This window comes from Lepisma saccharinum, chromosome 2 (assembly GCF_977018435.1).
Source record: "Lepisma saccharinum chromosome 2, izLepSacc3.1, whole genome shotgun sequence".
Classification (NCBI taxonomy): domain Eukaryota; kingdom Metazoa; phylum Arthropoda; class Insecta; order Zygentoma; family Lepismatidae; genus Lepisma; species Lepisma saccharinum.
This window is the reverse complement of record NC_139230.1, coordinates 146,570,306-146,595,588: the sequence shown is the minus strand read 5'-3', so window position 1 is coordinate 146,595,588 and position 25,283 is coordinate 146,570,306. Positions and strand designations below refer to the sequence as shown.

At 38.7% G+C, this 25,283-nt stretch overlaps 1 protein-coding gene across 1 annotated transcript in view; it reads right to left on the bottom strand.

Annotated features, from left to right (window-relative positions):
• The window catches only part of LOC145984138 (ubiquitin-conjugating enzyme E2 N-like), a 107,768-nt gene extending 99,530 nt beyond the window's left edge, over positions 1–8,238 (bottom strand). Inside the window, exon 1 of the mRNA XM_083117584.1 lies at positions 8,197–8,238. The gene's annotated coding sequence lies outside the window, so the exon portion shown is untranslated. The remainder of the gene's footprint in view (positions 1–8,196) is intronic.
• Between the last annotated feature and the right edge of the window lie 17,045 nt (positions 8,239–25,283).

The following is a 25,283-nucleotide window of genomic DNA, read 5'->3' as shown; positions in this document are numbered from 1 at the left end:
TTGAATGCTCATTCACCCCAATTTCTACCGGATGCAGAGCCTAGTAATAAGAAATTTCCACTCGGCTCTGCACAGTCAGCAAGGCAACGACCCTTACCAGCAGTGATTGCACCTCCACTATAACTTTCCACCAGCATCAAGGGATACCCCTGGTGAATATCTTGAGGTGCAAAGTCCACCACATCTCAAAGGAATTCTGAAGTATAAAAATAAACCTGGAGATGGTAAATAGACACCATCGATGCTGATTGACAAGATCACATCATCACGAGGTCGCAACAAGCGTGCGGTACGATTGCAGCAGTCTGGACTACAGAGAGCCAGAAGCCAAGAAGCCAGCCCAAGTCCGGAGAAGTAGTAGCGGTCCAGCGATAAGTCACCAAAACTCCTGCCGCCTCCTATCGTTGTCAACATCTAGGCCAGCAGTCTCCAGCATCTCCAGTGCACCCATCTCTGCCCAACTGTCGCCGATGCCAATAGCCGAGGGCCAAATCATCACGCAAGTGGTGAGTATCATTAAACCGACTAAGGCTCCCAACGTCCTTAGTCCACACCATTCAGGGTAGAGGTGGTCAAGCGTGACCCAAATTGAAATCTTATGTTTATTTAATTGAGCTACGTCCCGGCGTGACTCGATCCCATAATTAACCAGATGCCACACTACAATATACATACATATGTGTGTGTGTGTGTGTGACACACTCACACTCTTCAGATTGACCCTGCAAAAAAATAGTCCAATCTCATTAAAGAACATTACAGGAGGCAAAATATTTGTTGCTATTTTAATGTTTCAAAGGCATTATACTAAAATTCTGTGCAAAGAAGCTGTTTAACAACACCTGGTACGAGTATTTTTTTGGTATACTCAATCTAAAATTTTGTGTCAAGACATTCTTCTGAGGACGACAACTACCATCTTTCTTTAGATGACTCATGCACTGTAAGTAGACTTCTGTCACAATATCTTCTCAACTTTCTAAACCCAATCCTTAGACTTATTTATGCACAACCATAATTCCTATTTTCCATATAAGGAAGGGGGAACACTAAAATTTTGTTGAAATTCAGTTGAAATAGCCATGCTTACGAAGGGTTTGTGGTTGCTGTGCATGAACAACATGAGTATGATGATAAAATACAGTTATGTGCCCAGTTTCTTCATTTACTGTGGCTTCAATTCTTGCTGGACAGTTTACACGTTCAATTGCTAGTTGACGAACATACCACTGTTTTATGCATCCATCCTGAAATGTTTTTTGTCCTGATCTGTTGAAATAGTTGGTTCTATTCAGTTCCTGTTTCCACTTCAAAAATTCTACAAGAATTGTACATGCTTGCAGTTGTAAGAAATGTAATCAGTGCATTAAAATCTCATGGTAATAGAAGAACCATCACATCAGATAATAAATACTTGCAGTAGTGGAGTGTCAATAGAGATGGGAGACAGTGTCTATCTCAAACTTTTCATTAGTAAAAGCAAATAAAATATATATACTGATTTCTTTAAATGCTGTATCTGGCAAAAGGATGAGTGTAGTGCAGTTCATAATCTGACAGTAAAAACAGAACACTAATCCAAAACAAACTGAACCATACCTCGCCGGAGGCTGCAGCAGGAATGGGATGAGTACTGATGGATGATGTGTGGTTTCTATTTAGACAGGTTTCTATTTGCTATGCAGAAGTAAACTAGCTGATTGGAAGAATTTATTTAATTACTAGTATCGACACCATCATTCTTGACCGATCCTCTATTGCTTGACCAGAAGTTTTGTGGAATGAACAAATGATGTGATTGATTATTCAGTTTGTGTCCTTGATTTCTTTGTTTTCAGCTTCCTCCATTGTTTGTGAATCCACTAGGTTTGGAAAACAATGTGTATCTTTTCTTGTTAGGCACAGTGCCAATCATTATTAACTTCAGTAGTAAACATGGTATCCCCCAGCTAGCAAAATTTTCCCAAAGCATCCTTCAACAGTCCCATTGCCACCATGTCAAACCATAAGAGCATCTCCCACAGGGTGTTTACCACAATAACATCCAAAATTCTTGACTTTTTCATGACTTTACATTTTCTTGACCCCCCTTTTTTTCTTAACATTTATTTAATTGTCCTCTAATTAGGTGTAGTAAAGAAAATATATATTTTTATTCAATGAAAAACCCCTACCGCAAGGCCAGTTAAGATGAAAATTGAAGCTCTACTTTAAAAAGAGATTTAGACTTGCTTTAATTATTAATACATGTAAAACTTAATGCTTCAGACTTCATCCTGGATGGGGAATGGCCACATTACTTTAATAGTTTTACAAAACTTCACGCATACAAGAATGTAATTCTTGAGAAACAGAGTGAACAAATCTTTACCACAACTCAATACAATTTATCAAATCTCAGTACAATGTACATTCACTATACTGTAAAAAAAAATAGCAACAATTCTTGACCACAAGCATAATTTTGTGACTTTTTCTTGGCCTACCTGTTAATTGCTTGACTTCCTTGACATTCCTAACTGATAGACACCCTGCCACAGATAAAATTTTCAACTTCAGGTGCTAGTTTAATGCAAATATTACATCAAACTGCAAGTTACGCCTGCAGGCTTCATTGCCAACAATTTTTTCTGGCCTTCACTACATGCGTATTTATCATATTGGCAGGGCCTCCCTGATGGTGTAGTGGTAACCATCTTGTAATCAAGGTGTCCCACGTTTGAAACCCAGTGGAGGTACATACTGGTTCAAATTTCAAATTAAACAGTAGATTCAGTCGTGATTATCCTTACTGTGAATAAAGTGGGCTTAAACTCAAACTCTTAGTGGGTATTGTCGATGTTAGATACAAGCCTTTTGATCATATAAGCAAATATCAGGAAGTAGTTTGGCCCCAAGCAATATCATTAGCTCAGGAGCTTGACAGTCAACATGTTAAAGGATCCCACATTCAATTTGCAATGGAGATACATTACCCAGTGGTTCAGATCCAAAGAGGCCTGAAAACAAAAATTTGGAGACCTTGTATTATTCTGTAATACTGTTTACCATCAAATCGAACATGGCTTCATCACGAATATTTGTTTTAATTGTTTTTACTAATATGCATTTTAACTTAGTGGGTCCATACACATGGTTTAAATTCATGTAGCAATAAAACTAATACATTGTGCGAGAGATTTGCATCCTTCAAGACTCTTATTCATTTCTCAGACAGTGTATCCACATAAAGTTATTGTGTTCAAATGTAAACATAGGTTCCCTTGAGTTTGTTCTGAAGAATAATCCACATTTTTGAGAGATCTTAGGGAGAATTCACACCATTTCGTCATTTCGAAGTGACACCAAACTGACAAGTGATGGGAGACACTTGTAACTTGATGATTTCACCAATCAAATGTGGCCTCCAATGGTGCTATGGCTTGGAAATCTCCCTCAGCCTCATCTTAATGGACTTAATCACAGTACACCCAATCTGATTCATTTATCCTTGAACAACTATTCCCCAAAGTACCAGACAGTGTTTGCTTCATCTCTACTTGTGGATATTTGCCTTCTGTTATTGAAGGCTTTGTAATTTTTCAAGTATACGCGAATGTCTATAATCATATACAGGGGCATATCCAGAAATAGAATCTTAGGGGGGGGGGGGGTCCAGCCAGGGGTGCCCATTCCCAATGGCATGCCCCCCCCCCCCCCCACATCAAGTATTTAATGACGACAGCGTATCTATTATTAATAATAATAAAATTGACTACATACGAAGTGAATCATGTTTTGCTTAAAATCATGTTTCACACACTAACAAATAGTGTTTAATAGAACGAAGAAGAAAAAACAGTTTTGCGGATAAAGTGAGTATTAGTTTCTCTGTATTTAAATAGTGTTTCATATTGCCTGGTAGTAATGCAATATATTGTTTTTAGGAATTCACCACTGCATGTATTATTCTGACGGAAAAAAAACAACTTTACTTACTGTACCAAAACAGTTTCTCACGGTGGAGTTCGACATGGCTGAAGATAGGGCTACATTTACAGTATGACTGGCACAGTGTGCACACATTCCTTTTGGGTATTGTTGATTTATTCACAATTGAACACATCTGCCACTCACATCATAACCTTGACCTGTGATTTTTTTCATGTCAAGACCAAGTTTGTGACATTGTTCAAAAAGAACTGATGTCAGATTTTCAGCTGACATATCACCACCCAGTGTGTAACTTGTAAACTTTTAGTGGATATTATTCTCAGAATCCACAAACCATGCACACAGAAAGAATTCTTCTATACCTGCTACATCGTGTCTCATCGGGAAGTATTATGAATCAACCATAGTATTTTCCAAATTTGGGGGGGGGGGGGTGGAGTTCCAGACCCCCTGGATATGCCCCTGATCACATACACACATGTATGCATGAAACAATATTAACTAATAATAAGCATGGTCATTTGAAATGTTGTGTGTTCATTTATAAGAAAGTGATTAGGGTGGAGGCACCGGGGCATGAGTTTACAATACCGGACCACTCTCCAATTTCTATAAAATTTTGCCTACTTACTAATTTCGGTGTCCTGATGACGTAACTGTAGTTCATATTTGGCAGTCACTTGTTAATATTGTACATTTACGTCTAGAAATTGTAAAATAACCTTGCGATTTACCACGGTGATTGTCCCTACACAGCAATTCGGAACTATCTTTTTTTCGCATTTCATTAATGGTGTTCCTTTATGCACAACAATCTTGCTGACGTAAGACGAGGAATACCTAAGAGGTTAGGTTAGGCCTGTTGAGTTAGGTTCCATTAGCATAAATACAAAGAAAAATTATTTTAACTACGAGAACTATACCTTGTCTTGCCTGTTGATTTCTTCATGTTGGGAAAATGGCATCTTCCGTGGAGCTTTTGTTCTTATGGTAGGGTTACGTTACGTTAGGAAAACATAGTTTATTTAGTTTTTTCCTCGATTTCCATACTTGACCGCCAATTATTACATGCAGATTCGTGTTTAGGAGTTCACAATTAGTGAGTAGGCGACATTTCATAGAAATTGGAGAGTGGTCCGGTATTGTAAACTCGTTGCGGCAACGATTATGGTCACCTTAAGACATTTTTGTACTATGTAATTTTGTATCATAAAAAAATAGATATTGATTTTGGAAGATTTGAAATGTATAGTTTGAAGTTTTGTGAATCTTGTTATATGGTCAAATTTATTCTATACATAATTCCCAAAAGATGAAAACATTTTAAATTTTTGATGACATGTTTTCCCACTTTTGGCCACTCTGTATCTAGTTATGGGCATCACTTTCTCCATCTCTAGATTCTCTAGATTTTAGAAATTTCTTTCATAGGGGAGCTACTTTATCTGTGCCTTCACTGCCCCTGTTGCAGCCTCCCATTTAGACAGAAATCTGTGAATTTGACCTTGATGTCATAATCCACATTCCTTCCACATCTGCATCAAAGATCAACAGCTCACAGGTTTTGGGAAGGAAGGGCTGGAATACATGGTAGGCACTATGATTGAAGTTTTTCTTGTATGTACGCATTGCTTGCATTATAGAATTATTTTCCTGTAGTTTACGGTTATTACAAGCATAAGAAAACAGTTTTTCTTTGTGACGTTACGTTTCTTATGCTTGTAATAACCGTAAACTACAGGAAAATAATACTATGATTGAATATTGTGCATTCATTTTGTATGATGTATATATCTGTATCATCAAAATTATTTTAGTAGTCAAGTGTGTAGTATAGGACGATGTCAGTAGCAGTCAATTAACACCTCAAGAAATGTTTTAGAAGATACATAGAAAAACTAGTTTTACAACACACACATTTAATACTGTTAAATTTTGTTAATTTTAAATACATTTAAATTTTGACTGATTTTCATCTTTTTTATACATTTTTTCCTTGCTGTAGAGGATATTGCAACGATGAGATGAAATAGAACTGTCTCACTGCAGTACATGGGCTGCTTTTTTCCTCTAAATAGACCAACGAAATTTATATCCCCTGAAAGTACGTACCTTCTACATCCATTTTCCGGTGGTACTTTTCCGATTACTATTATATTATTGCGCATAAAAAAAGTTTTTCCTGCTACTAAAAGCAATGCATTTCTCCATTTGTTCGTGTCCATATTGTTTACACACAGTTGCTGTCATTTGTTTCGGGGTCTTCCTCTCCGCACAAGAGTTTTGCTACCTAGTGTTCCAATGTCAGATGAGCAATGCCTGCAAGGTTAGGTGAGGCCTGTAAGGTTAGGTTCCATTAGCATAAATACAATGAAAAATTATTCTTTGGGCTAAGAGAACTAACCCTAACTACCTAACAATGTAGGCACTTTTTGCTTTCACTAGATTTGTGCAGAAATGTGTGCCACTTTTTCCTTCCAAGAGCGCCCAACCTGGATACGAATTTCTAGTTTCTTTCAAAGAAAATTTTTAATCCGCACCTTCAAACTTACTTTTCCAGATTACTAACTACAAAACATTACCAAAAAATTATGAACTACGTTCCTCCTAAGCAGCCCATATTCTGCAGTCTTACCGATCTTCCACTCGTTTCTCATATCCTGTGATATTTTCAGTTTTGGAACGGTCTCACTGCAGAACATGGGCTGCTTTTTTCATCTAAATAGACGAACAAAATTTATATCCCCTGAAACATCCATTTCCCGGTGGTACTTTTCCGATTACTATTATATTATTACGCATAAAAAAAGTTTTCCCTGCTACTAAAAGCAATGCATTTCTCCATTTGTTCGCGTTCACATTGTTTACACACAGTTGCTGTCATTTGTTTCGGGGTCTTCCTCTCCGCACAAGAGTTTTGGTACCTTGTGTTCCAACGTCAGACGAGGAATGCCTGCAAGGTTAGGTTAGGTTCCATTAGCATAAATACAATGAAAAATTATTCTTTGGGCTAAGAGAACTAATCCTACCTAACAACGTAGGCACTTTTTGCTTTCACTAGATTTGTGCAGAAATGTGTGCCACCATGTCATTTTTTCCCTCCAAGAACACCCAACTTGGATACGAATTTCTCATTTCTTTCATAGAAAATTTGGTAAATGTCTGTTATATCGGAGACACATTTCTTCATTTTTACGGAAGAAACTACTTACGGAAATGAGTTTCTGTACCATTTGGAAAGTTTGTGGAGGTATTTTCTCACCGTAGAATGCTGCACAACAAGAAACAAGCACGTTTGATATAATAAACTTATGTGCAAAGCAACAACATTATGCTGTTGTTTGCATTATGTACCTGCAATGGCGCGAGCGTCGAAAGTCACGCAGTCTCGCCAGTGTTTCCAAAGGTGCCTTTTTTTATGAGATTTTTTTTTAACTATGCTTACCTAACCTAACCTTGCCGGAAATGGTCTGTGGGGCTATCGTGAATGGTTTTTGGGGCTATCCGTCAATGGTTCGTGGGGCTATCATGAATGATTTTTGGGGCTATCCGCCAATGGTTTGTGGGGCTATCCGTCAATGGTTTGGATGACATAATGAACACGAAAGTAGGCATTTTTCGGTTAAGAAGGTTGAAACACTGCATACCCACTCCAAATCGACAAAACACAAGCACGACGCGCGATGATCCACAGCTGTGCGTGGCATATTGTATGTTCCGCAACGGAAGAAAGGAACCAAAAGATTTACGTAATCTGAAAAATCGATGTTATTTTTGTGTAAAAAGCATAATGGCACCTTCAACTATGTTCCGCAATACATAGTTGGTACGTATGAACCATCCGAAACACAAAATATCCGATTTTAATGTGTGTCCGATATTACAGACATTTACCGAAAATTTTTATTCCGCACCTTCAAACTTACTTTACCCGATTACTAACTACAAAACATTACCAAAAAATTATGAACCACCTTCCTCCTAAGCAGCCCATATTCTGCAGTCTTACCCTAACAACACACACATTTAATACTGTTAAATTTTGGAAAAAATGAACTTTGAGATCAATTCTAGCTACAGGCTTGGTATAGACTTTGAGATTTTGGTACTATTATAGTATAATGGAAACACCTAGAAATCATATATATTTCGCACTTTTTTACATTGCTAAAGTACTATTCTGCATTGCGGAACATTTCCTAAGGTGAAATAATGAATTTCTAACGAAAATAATGTCTATTTCTTACATTAACGAGTACTTACTGTTGTTCCTTATTTCCCACAAACCATCGACGGGTAGGCCCCAAAACCATTGATGTTAGCCCAAAAATTCACGATAGCCTCACGAATCATCACGGGGACGAGGTGTGCCTACTAGGTTAGGTAAGGCCGGTAACAGTTTCATACATCGGAGACACATTTCTTCATTTTTACAGAAGAAACTACTTACGAAAATGAGTTTCTCTAAGCATAGAACGGTAAAACTGCCCTTGCCTTGGCTAGGGTTCGAAGCCCAGACTTTCGGCAACAAGATCGTGAGTTTCATGAAATAACTTCCCTTCCAAAGAATCGAATTCACCAAATCTTTCTTACGTGAATAACTTCCTCCAAATTTCCAAGCACTTTATACTGGTGTCATTTCAAGCTGCAGCAATCCACTGACATGTAATATTACCTTAATTTGTTGTACATTTATGAGCTCATTTAACATGTGCATTCAATGGCCCTTTATATTTATTTGTAGGTTTTTGCACAAATGTCGCAGAGAAAAATTTCCAGAAGCAAATGCGACATCTTTGCCACGAAGTTTGTATTTACGCTTGCTTGTGTCCCTAATCCGTCCTAATCTGTGCTGGTGCCTTTCAGTCGCAATGTTGCTAACTAACAACTCTCATTTTTGTTTAAAGAAAACGGCATATTCGCATACGTTCGTAGCTTCTTTCTAAAGCTATTTATTTTTCTGGGTTGGCTACTTTGATTTTGTGAGGCCCCGGAATCTGGATTTCATTATCACTTCCGGTGCGGGTCCTGGGATATGTGGAAAAAGAAATTTCGCTGTCCGCACCGCTAAAAATGATGGCTGCATTAAACGGACGTGACGTATTGGTACTTGCCGGCTTTTGTCGTGCGTGTATGAAAATTTCGTAAGGCAAACTCTTCACTTACCGCGGTAAATTAAGTCTTGAAAACATTATGCTTTCATTTGATGCAAATTACTGTATTTTGCTATTTCTTATTAAGTAAGGCAGGAAGACACTTTAATTTTTCTGCATTGAATCCTAGTTGGAGAATTAAAGAAATGGAAAGTAATTTCAACCGTCGCAGATAATGTCAAATCTGCCATACATTTTATTAATTGTAGAATAGCGTAGCGCAGTTTTCTGTGGGCGCCCGCAAGTAAAATTTTGGGAGCCACCCCAATACTTGCCTTCCCATATTTTATTATCGACTTATATATCTGTAGATTAACTCCTGGAAACTACATCACGATGGTCTGAATCTCTGATAAATAGCTGGAAGGGATATATTTTATTTTACTTGAACACAGTGGCACAGCCAGGATTCTTTCTTGGAAGAGGGGGTGAGGGCAGGTTTCACGTTGCGAAATATGGATTTGTTGATTTGCTGTATTTTCGTTCGCTTCTTGTGCCACTTTTGGCTAATTTGCGGAGATGGGGATGAGTGATGATATGATGAAATTGATGAATGGACATTCACAAACATCCATGTCCAGGCTAGGAGCTAAATAAATATGGAGTACATGATGTTTTGTCTCTTGATACATTAAAAATATATATATATATATATATTTAGATTGCATGAATAATTCTTACACATATATTCGAAAATATACTGTTTGGAAGGGAATTGTTTAAAGGATAGTAAGCACTTCTGTTTTTTGGACTTTGAGGTGGGTGCGTCTTCAGATCCAGAAAAACATTCCTGGCTGCTTCGTGCCAAGATTGAATTGAAGAGCTACACATATTCGCCTTCAAGCAAACTTACCATTTCAGTTTTGGGGGTTGAACTGGATCTCTAGATTGTCGGTCCATAGCCCTGAAACACAAGGTTAATGAGAATTTACAGAAAATAGCGCGGATTCCAGTATTAAAAATATATAACAGAGCGATGGGACTCTATCCACTGAAAATGCATCACTCAATGAAAGGCTGATCGGAAGGACTTTACACCTAAAACGTTGTTGCCACATAGGCATGATGATTAATTTTCATGTTAGTGGATATCGATATTATTAATCATAATTTTAAGGATGCCATTTGTTCATGAAACAAGACTTGTTTTATCAAAAGATCATCAATGCTCGTAATGTGTGTGGGGAGGGACGTAGGGGATGATATATCCCCCAGTTAAGAAAATTTTCGTAAAGCATCCCCTCCAACTAAAATAATTTGCATAATTATCCTCTACTCACTTCATCGCCTCCATGTTGATCCATACAATGATCCTCCCTTCTACCCCCAAACCCGAGCAAGTATTCTCATACCTAGGAATTTCCACATCGACCTCTGTTAGATCACACAACCATGACATACTGGAAAAGAAGAACTGGTTCGACAGAAATGTCCACAACATTTCAATATCTAAGAAAAATTGGTACTTTAGTATTATGCGGACTACCTCATTTGTCTACGTTAAATTATATTTCCCTCGCAAACATGAGTCGTTCGTTAAGGTTATTTATTTGTTTGAGTTGGTGTTTTAAGTCCATTTTATGCACAGTAAGGCTAATCGGGACTGGACCTACGGTTTAAAGTGGGATCCGAACCACTGTGCCGTGTGGCTCAACCGGGTTAAGAAACCGGGACCCCTTGACTACAAGGCGACGACGCTACCACTGCGCCAAATGGAAGCCCTGGTTAGGTTACATAAGTGGGAATCGCATTTGGCGGAATACGATTTGGAGGTAGTCCGTATAATATTAAAGTACCGAAAAATTAACTAAAAAAAAAAAATCTCCCCAAATAATGGTGACATTTCACTGCGGGCAGGGGCGTATCCAGAAATAAAATTTGGAGGGAGTCCAATCAGGGGTGCCCTTCCCCAAGGTCAATGGCAACCCCCCCCCCCCCGATCATGCCATAAGCCCCATAAAGTATTTAATTATGACAGAGTGTCTACTACTATCCTATTACTGACAAGTTTTACTGAACACTTCACTTGAGTTCTAATTTATCTACATGCTGGGGAGATTTTTTTGGCAGGGGAATTTCGAATGATGACAAAACGTCATGAATATTGAGAAATCTGTCTGTCAGATTAGCTACTTATTAAGTCATCGGCAGAAGGAATGAAAACATTCCTGTGGAAATTTTCCCCTACAATAGTACGAGGACGGTTATCTCGTTTTGTTTTGTGTTTTGTTATTCTTAGAATCGCAATTTCAGAATTGAATATCTGTTGACACCTTTCAGAAGCAGTTTGCAATATTAGGCTAAACTCTTCATCTGAAATATCCAGCAGTCTCTGAAGCTGTTCTGTGACATCTCATGCATAAGAGCAGAGATTAAATTGTGACGAGGGCTCTCTAAATTCTTTGACAACTGCATAGTAAAATTGGAAAGCATTTCACAGATAAATAGCGTAATTAAGGAAGTCCCCTTTTCAACTGCGGCTAAAAGATCACTTGCTTGTGATGATTCAGTTGGGCAGCTCCACATAACTATTAAGGTTGAAGAAATTTAACAAAAACGCGAATTTAATCATGTTATTCTAGAAATCGTGTTTCGCACACTGACAATAGTTATTTTTCCTTTACTGTTTGGTACATAATGCAATACATTGTTTTTAGTACTTTACCATTACATGTATTATTCTAAAATACAAAACAAATTTCACATACTGTACTAAAACAGTTTCTCACGGTGGAGTTAGACATGGCTGAAGCTAGGGCTAAATTTATGCCAAATGACTAATGACTGCCACAGTGTACACACATTCCTTTTGGGTACTGTTGTTGTATTCGTGAATGCATACCTCTGCCACTTCTATTACTTGCACCATGGTAACCTTGGCCTATGATTTTTTTTCATGTCAAGGGCAAGTTTGTGACACTTAAGAAGAATTGAAATCAGAATTTCAGCTGACATATCACTACCCAGCAGGACCGTAGTCAGAATTTTAATTCCGGAGGGGCTCGTCCCTAATCAGAAGCCGCCATCTAAAGTCGAAAAAGTGTGGGATAAAAGTCCTGAAGATGAATTTCTCAGTACGTTACAACTTGTTACACAATATGTCTAATCCTGCTAAGGAAGTAAAATTAATTAGCATTATACACTATTTAATTTAAATATTAGTACTATTTCTGGGGGCTTCATCCACCCGAGGCCTCCTGGCTACGTTTCTAGTGTGAAACTTTAGTGGATGTTATTGTCAGAATCGACAAACCGTGCGCACAAAGATTTTTTTTCCATATCTGCTACATCAATGTCTCATCGGGAAATATGCTGAATATTTTCAAAAAGATGAAAGAAATTTGGGGGGTCCGGACCCCCTGGATACGCCCTTGCCTGGGGGACAGACGAGGATGTACTGGCCCTTAGGGCAACGAGATAATTGCCTCCTGGGCCCCACCTCATATTAAGTTTTTTAGTCCCTTTGAATTAACACTTAAAAGGTGTGGACAATGTGGTAAATTTAACCAGCTCTCATGTGAACATGGAAAGGCTTGAGCCCCCTTGAACATATTTGGTGGGAAGTGAGGTTTTAAATATCACACGTAAAACCACAATAAGTTCAGCAACTGAAACTTTCTACTGGATTCATACCTGTAGCCACGTTGTGCTTATTATCGTAGATATCATCGTATGATATGTTACTGGAAACCAGATTTCTGTTTCGTAAATCGATTTTTTTAATAAGCAATACAATTTGTTGAATTTCTGAGATTACATAAAAATTCAGGGGCAGAGAGAGAGAGAACATGGCAGGCCCCTACACCTCGCCAATACTCCGCATTGTGGGAGCGGTCGCTACGCCACTGAATAGAAAATTTTATTTATTTACTACAGGGTCAGGTTCAGCCTTAGGCTGCTCTACCACCTAAATTAAAAGTTACAATACATGTATTTATGACACTATAAACAATTATATAACGAACGAAATTAACATAAATGAAAAAGTAATGAGATTTTAAAAGAGAATACAATGGAAGGCACAGTAACACACACGCGCACGCGGACGCACGCTCACATACACGCGTGTACATAAGCATTTTTCTAAAACGAGACTAAAATAACTTATACACAATTTGAAATATTCGTTGTGTCAGTTAAGTGTTCGCAAATTACAGGGTTTTACTTGGTTCTTGTTGTTGCTTAGCCGTACGAGGGTAATGCTCAACTGTTGTTTTTGCAATAAAAATAGCAGAACTCGTCCTTTGAAGTTCTTGGGTAATGTAACACATGCAACGTCATCGGGCGACTCCCCCTTAAAATAAATTCAAATTCTCAACAAGTTGGTTGCAAGATAATACATTCAATATAAAATTACAAAATTAAATTATAATGGTACACAGTAATATAAACCATTTCATCAATTTTATTTCAGGGAATATCAGACAATTAACACAGTCTGTTTCACTTGAAAGGCAGGTTACTTAATTAATTTCCTGACCAGTGCATTGAGTATTGAGTCAGCTTGCTCCTGGCTATTATCAAGTTGCCTGATTGCAAGGAGGTATAGTATTGCTACAGGTTAAAGAGTTTATTGCGTCTGGACCCAGAGTCACGTATATTGTATTTTAATTTATTAGCCCTGTCCTTCAATTACTTAAAATTTTAAAATAATTTATTCTTATTCTCCTATATTGTGCGGTGGATAGAAACAGTCACTGTGCTGACGCATCAAAACAATGTTTATCAGTAGCGGCGATTGGGTGCCAAAAGGGAAAGGGGAAAGGACTTTACTTTCTCTTGGTAGACAAGGCTTAACATTAATAGGCATAAAATGGTGGTCAACTGCCCTCCCACGCTCCCCCATCATTATTATCTTTCCAGAGTTTGGCTCAGTAGACGGGAGACAGTGGATGATTTTCGCATCATTTCTTGCTTGGAGGTACAGTCACGGACACTGCCTTGTAACGATTCCATTGAACGTCAATGTATTCATTACAAGGCGGCAGTGTCCGTGACTACATTGCTCAGTGATTCGAATCCCAGTGTGAACACACTCTCGATTAGGCTATCTGCAAAGGCATAACTTGGAGGAGGCAAGGAGGGCACTCACAATATTCAGGTTTATTAAAATTTATAACCTTTGTTAACCTCCTTGGACCTGAGAAGCAAAGCAATAAAGAGTAACATTTTTCATTTCGCAAATGTCAAAGTTATTTAGGGGGGGGGACCCTACTAATACTAAGGAGTGGTTCCGCAGTGTTGACCCACTACAGAAAAGAACCAGTTACGTGAGAACATGAAGTTACGATAAAAACGGAGCACACCTTAGTGTTTCTAGTGAAATTCCAGCCCATTTTAATATCCCGCCTTTCCATTTACGAAAATGGTACTGAATCCAAGAAGGCGGCTTGTTCTACATCATGTTTCGGGACATTGGATTGGTTTGTATGAGATCGTCTGGTCTTTGTTTCCACATTTTTGGTCCACCTTGTATACATATGTATGTAACTGTTGCAAATATATGTTGTAGTACGAAGATTCATACTATTGATATTGCATGACAGTCGAAACACGATGGAGAATTTTTAGAATAAACATTCTTGAATTTCAGTCCGCATTTATTGGAAATTCTTTGTCTTGGTCAGTTTGTTGGAAATTCTTTGTCTTGGTCAGTTTATAAGTACTGCCAATACTTCTTACAACATTGCAAGTATCATCATTCTTTTATATTTGCCGGCCCCCGTGGCGGCATCAGGGTGCCCGGGTTCGAATCCAGGCCTGGGCATGGGTGTTGTTTGTGAGTGCCCATTCATCAATTTCATCATATTATCACTCATCCCCATCTTCGCAAATTAGCCAAAAGTGGCACAAAAGCGAAGTAATATAAAGTAAATCAATAAATGAAAAAAAGAAAATGTATTTTGCTCAGGCAAGACTGCCAAGTAACGCTAGTGGCAACCCTGTCACGCGCCCCTGCAAGTTATGTCAGAGCGGCCGTTTGCTGTGTTGCGTTGCATAAATACAGATTAGATTTTAAGCTCTTATAACGCAGAAACTAAGCGCTTTCGAGGTAAAGTTTACCAGGAAAAGTTACTTGCTTTTATGATATGTACCTGTACCCAAGCGTTGTTGAAGTTGTTTTGCGACAACCTGTGTGTGAGTATTTAACTACACAAATCGTGTTTTTTTATATCCATGAAATACAGATCGCTTCCCCTCATGGTAAGCTTAGCTCCCTATTCGCACCCCTGGATACAGAGCGTGGTGCTGCTGACGATGATTGACACAACAAATCAAAGTAGGGGATGTTTCAATCAGGCCCGTACCCAGGGGAGGGGCCATGCCCCCCCTTCCAGCCATGAAATATTTAAATGTGAACCTATAAAAATAATATCGAAGACCTATGAAAATAACATCGACGATTTTGCAAATTTTTAAATTTTCAATTTTGTTCTTGCATAAATGAATGTGTTTGTTGTGTAGAAGTCTGCAGTCTGCAATATTGGGTAGTTTTAGTTATATAACAATTTATGCAAGGCTACCAAACGTCCGATTTACCGATTTAGTGCGGGACAGTCCATTACTTTTAATCCCTGTCCATTTTTCGAACTGCAGTCGTGATACGAAAATGTTTCTCTTTTTTTGTTAACTCACATTTAGACATGTTCTTTACTGCAATAATAACTGCTAATATGCAGCATTTAATTTATAAATATATTATTTTGTAAACATAGAATAATCATGACTTTTCAACGGCACTGATATAAGAAAATTAAAGGAAATTTGAAAACAGTGTAAAGTTGCATAACACAGAACTATTTGCATACTTCGAAGAATTGAATGTAAATAATAAGCACTAACTGAATGATATATTGATTTAGTTTATTTTACTTCGCGTTTTGTGCCTCTTCGCTAATTTGCGAAGATGGGGATGAGTGATGGAATTGATGAAGCCAAGCCCGAGCGGGATTCGAACCCGGGACCCTTGGCGTCGCAGCGCGGTGTGCGAACCACTTTTTTCTTTGTTTTAAAAGGAATACCCCTATTCGGCAGTATTCCCCGTCATTCACACATTTTTACAATCTTTCACACATGTCAAGTTTCACTGTATTCACATTGGTTCTCATTATTCGGACAAACACAAACATCCAAGGCCCAGCGAGATTCGAACCCGGGACCCCTAGCGTTGCAGCGCGATGAGCTAACCACTCAGCCACGTGGTCCGGCGCCACTCGGCCACAGGGTCCGGCGCATTAACTGTGTGACATATTTGTCTGTAAGAGACTGTGTAGTTAATTGTTGGGATGAGGTGAGGGGGTATATCGGTGAGTTGAATTTTTCTCATACTTTAAGCCATAATGTTGTAACTATAGCTCGACCACAAGGAAAAAAACCTTCCCTCAAAAGCGTTCGCGCATTTTCCCTGCCGTTATCGGTCCTCGGGGCAGTGTTGCCAGGTCAGACTTGAAAAAATCGGGAGATTGTTCCTTGGGAAACCAGAAGATCTGCTACAAAATCCGATGATCTAATTGTAGCGGATGAACGACCTTCTCGGGGGCGGCATAGGCTTGCGCACTGGGGGGCAAGAGGATGTCTGCAGATTTTTTTCCAGCAAGGGGGAAACAATGTATTTTTATCAGGCGGGTAAACGAGGCATATTACCCCGTATAGCCTAATGTTGCCCTCTCAGAAAACACCACTTGAGTTTGAAATTATCACGTTCCTACATCCCAATTATAATAATGGATGTAAATTACTGTAACTGAAATCAACTCATACGTCTGAAATAATAAGTACTTTTATGTGCGGGTGGCGACCATCCTTGCACTTCCTTCTGGACGTACATGCCGCTTTATAATTTTGTAGAAAATTAAGTATTTAAGTATAGAATAGTATATTAAGGATAGAAAATTAAGTATTTTCAAGCCGATGAAAGTTCCAAGCAACTACGGGGGAGGGGGTGCATTATTTCCTTAGTAATTGAACTATGCCGCTTCGTTCTCTAGCAAATTTCTTGTTATTAACACATGCTTTATTCGTCAGTTATGCTGCCTCTATGTTGCTGCATTTAATATATAATACACACACACACACACACACATACATATATAAAATAATTTGCCCACGCTACGAAGTCAGTATTTCTGCTTAGTAAGGCAAGGACGTTTCACTGTGTTTGTGTCACTTCATTCATTTTATCAGTTTTTCATTCATCCTTGTTGTCGTACTTACCCGTAGAGGCACAAAAGCGACGTAAAATAACTAAAATAGAAATAGATTTTCCTGTGGGATAAAATACAACCATCTAAAAATAGTAATGTACATGGACGTCCGCAGGATTTTTTCCAGGCAGGGGCAAGGAAGGCACATTTTCTCCAATAATAGTGTTGTTCCCTCAAAAAACATTGCTTAAATTTTAATGTATCATATTCATGCAATAATTAACACACATTATTGCAGCTGAAATGAAATTATATGTGAAAAATATATAATTTTTGGTTGACTTTCATTTTCCAGGGGGGCACGCCCCCCCTTCCGGACGCCCATGGTAATGTAGTAATAGTAATAAAATAATAATAATGTCCTAGCACATCGTTTGGCATAATTTCACAGTTCAAACAGCACTTTTCATGGCTGAGTGGAGTTCCACTCTCCCCTCCATGTTCAAGTAAGGTGACCAGGAAACTTGTTTTTGAGCAGGCCGTCGGAGGTGCCATAGCAATAGTTTATTATGGAATCCTACCGAGAAATCAATAGGTCTGGCAACACTGACGTTGGCCGCTCTGAAGGCTCCTTCTTCCTGTCTTTTTCCCCCACCCGTCAGCGCGATGGGGTCTGCGCAGGTTTCTTTCCTTGTGGTTCCACTATACAATTATATGTTTTCTTTTCTAGATGTAATATTGCCATAGAATTGATGGTAACATTTAATACCCCAACAGCATTTCTTCGAACCCCGTGGCGGAGTGATTAGCAAAACGCGCTACGACTCAAGGGTTTCTTGCTTCGATTCTCAACCTGTGTATGGGTGTTCTTTGGGTGTGTTCGTTCATCAATTTCATCATATCATCGCTCAATCTGGTCGTCGCGATTAGACAAACTTGGCAGAAAAGCAACCTAAAATAACCTAATTCAATCAACCTTAGAGCTTTTCAGACCTTCTCTTTGTTCCACATATTCAGATCTACCCCGCCCCTCCATTAAAGAAATCCTGGGTACGGGCCTTAGCAACATATAGAAAATAAAGATAAAACACGAAGACGAGACTGATATAAGTATGAAATCTTATTCATAATTATTAACAGAAAACAAGAATAAAATAAAAAAATCTAACACTTAAAAAACCTTTAAACATAACATTTCAACTATTTTGTAATCTCTCTCTCTCCCTCTCTTTCATATATATATATATGGGGTGTAAGGGATGCTCCTTCCACGTAGTGCACCCAATAGTCAACCTCACTTCCACTTAGTACACCATGGACTGCAGACTAACGAGGCTCTGGCGACTGCCCCCATGGCCAGTATAATTCTGTGTAGTTTTGTGTTTTGTCCTTATTTGTGCCGAGCGTCCTTTTTAGCCTCAGCTTTTTTAACCAAGGTAAGGAAATTTTAGTTTTCAGACACGCTTTTATTTTTGTTATGATAAGGGGCTGGACCCCGTATAGTGTCACGGGTGCAAAATAGCCTCAGTGCTGACGCACCCAAAAAATTTAATTCAAATTCAAATTCCAAATATATATATATACGGTACGTATACACACAAACTCACATACATACATATATTATATATAATGAACACATTTTCGGATCTGGCCCCTTCCTCAAACAAAATCCTGGGTACGCGCCTGGTTTCAACATATTTAAACAGCACATCGGAATATTTCAACAAAGCATCCAAGAGCTTTTGAAGTGCTGACGTGGATACGCTCCAACTTATTTGGAAAAAGATGATGGGTTCAGCGGAACAGTGGTCTAACCCAATGAAGACTGCTACCGTCAACAGTACGTTGTTCAATTTCTTGCGATTTCTTTGTAACGTGCGCACATTAGCAACATGACCTGTATTTTCTAATTTGTCTGAAGTTTCTATTGTTAATTAGTTACGTTCTGTTCTGCACTGCATGCAAAAGGCAAAACTGAGACCACTGTCGCACTGAATCCTTTACTTGCACTATCCTATTGATACAGGATGCAAACTAGGGATGGTACACCCAACGGCAAAAGAAACAGTAGGCGAATTGTCCACCACCATTTTCATTTGGTCTGTATTACACAATGTAATGACAATGAATTGAAATAATGACGTCAATAAGCAGCGAACAATGCCTGCTTCGAACCAACATAATTTCATTCCTTAAAACAACACAGGTTGTAGAATAAATGTAATGAAAGAAGTGGTGGACAATTTGCCTACCATTATCTTTGCCGTTGGCTGTACCAAGATCGAGACAGTCTTAAAAATGGAGACGACAATAAGGCCAGACAATAAAGAGTCTCGTCTCGTCTAGCGTCTTATTAACACCATCCCTAATGCAATCAGCATATCTGTAACAAACTGAGACTTTTGATTGATTTGGTGTTTTCAATCCACTTTATGTACAGTAAGGCTATAAGGACTGGACCTACAGTTTAAAGTGGGATCAGAACCACTATGTGCCTCCATCGGGTATCGAGCCCGGGACTCCTTGATTACAAGGCGACGACGCTACCACTGCGCCATCGGGGAGGCCCACCTCACACAAACTTAGATATTCTCTGCAGAACCATGTAAATATGTACCTGCATATATCTATAATGGTTTAGTGTTTATAAAGTGTTGGAAGTATCAGTTTGTATTTTTAATAACCTTGTCTATATACTTATTATATATTATAAAAATATCGTTATATATAATATTTGTTACCTTCATTTAACCAATGCGCCTCCTTCTAGCAAAGGGAACAGGAGCAGGAGCAGGTTGTAGATTTTCGTCCAATACAAAGAATTCTAAAACGATCGCTAATCTAGGATTGTTGATTTGTGCAAAGTGGGTCTCAATTACAGCACAGAGTTCCTCAATATTCTCGTTATCCAAAATCAAGACGTAAATGTGGACAAGTTCCAGATCAGGTTGGTTCCCTAAAAATATACAAATAGACACGCACTGATGAGTTCATCACAAATAATATCGATAATTATATATTGGCAGACAGGAGGGGGGGGGCAAGAAACGTTACTAGTATTAGCATGTTAACTTAGTTGATTATTATTAAATAGTGGTTTCACATGCACTAAAATAGTAAACTATCCATTAAGATATGAACATTTCAAAATATGTTAATTAAAATATATATTATTCGATGTCTTGTGTGCGTGTTTGTGTGTAATCACACATGTATATGCCAGTATCACAATTATTCTTATTTTGCTAATATCATGAGTCAAAAAGTAACACACTAAGCATTATTATCATTATTATTATATAATAATAGCGAAGTGTTTGGAAAAGTCATTTTTTAAAAGTGTCTGAGTTACACTTAGTTACTTCTCCCAAAAATTACAGTTTTGAGTTTGAATTGATGTTAAAATCCACTTTATGCACAGAGAGGCTAACCGGGACTGACCTACAGTTTAAAGTGATATCCGAACCACTGTACGTACAATGTGACTTCACAAGGTAACGAACTCGGGACCCCTTTATTACAAGGCGACGTCGTTATCTTACAACTACGCGATCGGGGAGGCCCTCGTTCAAAAGTAAGTTTAAAGAACGACACATTTATCACTTCTAGGTGATTCACATAGCAGTTCTCAACATAATTTAGTGATGTGGATGTCACTTAAGAGTTCATAAGGGGATGCGAAATTATTATCGGGAAGATCGTTTGCAATAACGTCGCCACACTGCGACGAAGCACTTTCAAATTGTTTGGAATTTTCACAATTCTCCCTAGTCACTACGAGACTTTTGAAAAAAAAATTGCAAAATTGAACTTTGTGGTCGCTTAGATTGTTTAAGCCCCGCGACAGATTAAGTTTGCAGCAGGTTTTATGTATTAATCCATGCAAGAGCGGCGCTCAGCATATCCTGTGCCAGTTTTGCCTCAACCGCCGAGCAGTTCATAGACAGTGAGAAAATCGGCAATATTGTAGAGGAACTAAATTCTGCGCGCACGTTTGGGTCTATATATGAGAAAGGTTGCCGCAAACTTAACCTGTCGCGGGGTTTAGACATATCGACGGATCCCAAACGACACTGTAAAGATTTATGTTCAAAGAGAAACACACCAATCCCGCTATCAAAATCCACTTTGCACGTGCATGATAATTCACATCTGGATTGTCTCGCTGTTCTTCCCAACAAAACATTTCACGATAGTTCAGCTTATTGTCGCTCGAATTCAGAAATTCAAACGTACCGCGGTAAACAATTGAAAGGCGGACTGGTGACTAACCTCTGTTTGCATTAGCAGCTTACAACGAAACAAGGAATGCCTTTAGTTACAATTCATTGTTCACAGAAAAAAATACATGTTCGTTGCAGCCGAGATATAAAACAACTTCTTTTTCCTGTCTTTTCCCCTCATATTTTATTTTCAAGAATTCGTGTTTACTTTCAAGACGCGTGTGTTTGGAATGTTGTGCTTTTATCTGTGCTGCATAGGAATAATTCAAATATTTATTATTATTATTATTATTGCCGTAAATCTTTTACTGTTGGCCATTAAAAAAATACACACCATTTTCCATAATATTTCAAAAGCTCAAGGGGGACTTAAACCCCGTAACCCTGCCCTTCCGTATGTCACTGCCCCCAGGTACCCGTTGAGTTGAGGCTGGGTGAGCCCCGGAACCACATTATGCGGGGGGAAAAATTGACAAAAATTGAAAAATTCCGACCTTACAGATCACCCACCCTGGGAATCGAACCCGGGTCTCCCACGCGGCAGTCTGGCGCCCTACCGACTAGACCACCGAAAAATAAAATGTCGGTGATTGAGGTTTTTTTAAGTCCATTTTATACACAGATAGGTTAATCGGGACTGGACCGGGTATCGAACGCGGGACCCCTTGATTACAAGCCGACGACGTTACTGCTAGCTATCGGGGAGGCGGTGATTAAAAAAATACAAACTTTTGTTACTTACAAAATGATGACACAAACTATATTTTTACTTTTTTATGTTCAGTGGAAAGTACATTTGAATTACGTCATCTAAAATACCCTAGATCTAAATACAAAACATGCACTTAAGATGTATTCTAGATGATGTAATTCCAAAACATTTGGCAAAATTGCAGGCAAATTCCCTTCTTCGGTATTTTTTGTTTTCTGTATAGTTAGAAAATGCCACGAATAAATCTGATAGCATTCTGATTCTTCTTCCATCGTGCGAAACAATATTCGATCAACATGAATATCACAATTTCATATCGCGTTGGCTGTTAAATAAATGCGAAATTCGTCATCCAAACTCACGATACTCCGACAGAATTTATGACCTATCGTCTCTCCAGTTTTGTTCATCTGGAGCTGCCACTGATTTGATTCATTGATTTTATTTATTTTACTTCGCTTTTCTGTCACTTTTGGCTATTCACGAAGACGAGAATTAGTTATGATATGATGAAATTCATGAAGGGACAGTAGCAAAGAACACCAATGCCCAGGATGTGATTCGAACCCGAGATTCCTGGCACCACTGGTATGTGGAAGGTTAAAATGTCAATTTATATATTGTATATGTGTGTATGTGTTAGCACGCACAGAGAGAGAGGAAGAGAAAGAAGAAGAAGAGTCTTCAGCTTCTTTATGTCTGGAAAACAAGAATTTCGTGATTTTTAACGAATTTCACTTTATTCCACACCACTGTAAAGTCGTTAAATCAGTTACGTGACCTGTGTAGCTATACTTGTCGCTTTTTAGCTCAATGCTCTACTAATTATTTCCATCAGTAGCAGAACTGTTGGATAGACATAAAAAATACACAACCCGGCATTTGTACAACATAAAGCACCCCCTTCATACAGATTGTTTCAAGTCGGAATAATTCGCACATTGTAAAATAAAACTCATTTTAATTGTAACTGTCAATTTAATTGTACCATCATATTTTATTACATAGCTATCGGTTCCAGTTTTGCGGATGTTGCATCCAATTTGGCGGCAGACGCGCTCTTACTTCCCCGCATGCTAGCCGCCGCTCCACGGCCACCTCGGCCGTGAAAGGCACTGTATTTTTCTCTTGCACTGTTGTGTTTCAACGCGGCCTACGAAGTGGGGGTGGCTGGTAAACGAGGAGGAGAGATGTTAAAAATAATCATAAAGCATCCCTCAGCTTCAGCTAGAATATTTTGCAGATCCATATAAAAAAAAACCCTTTCCCTTATAATCCCCCTTACCTTTCCCAATCTCGACAGCATAGAAATTTTCATTTCATGCATGTCATTACAATTTGGGATTCAAGAGAGAAAGTATTAGGGAGTGGCCACAGTTTTACCCCCTTCCCCTTCTAACACCTGCAACTTGGGTCAAGCTGAAGAGTTGGAATGGCATCCCTGTGCTAAAATTGCAGAAAGCAGTTGGAAGGCTTTGCGGTATTCTGCTCAGGTTCAAAGTGAACTCCACGGGTGTTCTGCACCAGCAAATGTTCGGCTACTAGTGTATTCAAGCTGTGACAAGACCGTGAGAAAATTTGTGTGTCTTCTCTGTGTAGCTCTCCAAACAAAGGACGGGAGTGGGTGCCGTTTAGTGCTTATCTCAGGATATCGCTTTCAGGGGCGTATCCAGAAATAAAATTTGGAGGGGGTCCATCCAGGGGTGCCCACCCCTCAAGGCCAATAAAGCATCAGCCTCCTCCCCCCAGTAATAGTATGAGAATGGTTATCTGGCTTTTTTGTTTTGTTATTCTTGAAATCGCAATTTGAGAATTAAATGTATGTTGACACTTTTCAGAAGCAGTTTGAAATATTTGGCTAAACTTGAACTGTCCTCGTGTCAGGGAAACAGTTTTTATTATAGCTACGTATTATATTTTTTAAAGCTCTAATGAGTTAGGTAATAACATGAATACAGATGTGTGAATATGTGTGCCGGTACGATTGAATGAAGATTCAGTAATTAATTAAAAAGCATTTTACATTTTTATTATTATTTACGTTTTTATATTCTTTGCATAGCAACCATGTATGTAGACAAATCAGAGCAGAGTACGGAGTGCACCGAGCCTCGAGAGAGGAGCTAAGGTGTGGGTAAGCCAGGCAAGTCACAAACTCTTCATCGTAAATCTCCCAAAGTTTCTGATTCTGTTTTGTGAATTAGTAAGAGCAGATGAGGGCTCTAAATACTTTGACAACTGAACAGTAAAACTGAAAACCTTTTCACAGATAAATAGTGTAATTCAAAAAGTCCTCCTCTCAACTGAGGGTAAATGGTCACTTGCTTGGGCCGGCCCTCGTGGTGGAGTGGTTAGCACATCGCGCTACGACGCCAGGGTTCCCGGGTTCGAATACTGGCCTGGGCATATATGTTTGTGAGTTTGATTGATTGAGTTGGTGTTTTAAGTCCACTTTATGCACAGTAAGGCTAATTGGGACTGGACCTACATAGGGTGACCAGATATTTGTTGAACAAAAAGAGTATAGTCTATATGTTGAAGGTGCGCATGCACAAAACATAAAAAGCTAATTACAAATATTTACTCAACAATGGCACCATCGTTCATACTTCTGGAATGATTTTGCTTTCTTGAGTATGTTTAAGTCGTCCTATATTGCCAGTCCAAACTCTTCACAGGTCATGTCCACATTGAATTTCACTTTCATTACTTGTTCGAGTGTTGACACCAGGGGTGTACTGTTTCCCTCTCGCCAATAAGTTTTAATAACACTAAAGAGTATTTCACAACCAACATTTGTACCAGGCAGAGTAAACAAGAATTTTATAAGAGGCACAATCACTTTTAAATTTGACCCAGCATGTACTAAATCTTTGCACACTGACCTCCAATTACTCATCATTAATTCTTTCCTTTTCCCCCAATCTTCAAGATGTTCTTCAACGGCTTATGCACAGTAAGTTTCAAAACTATCATTATTAGGGCTGAGCCGATACCGATGTATCGGTACCGGAAAGTATCGGTTGGAATTCAGCTACCGACACCAGCCGATACTTTCCGGCATTTTGGTCTTTCACGATGTCCTCAAAAATCCCGCGCGACTTCTTGACAATCTAAT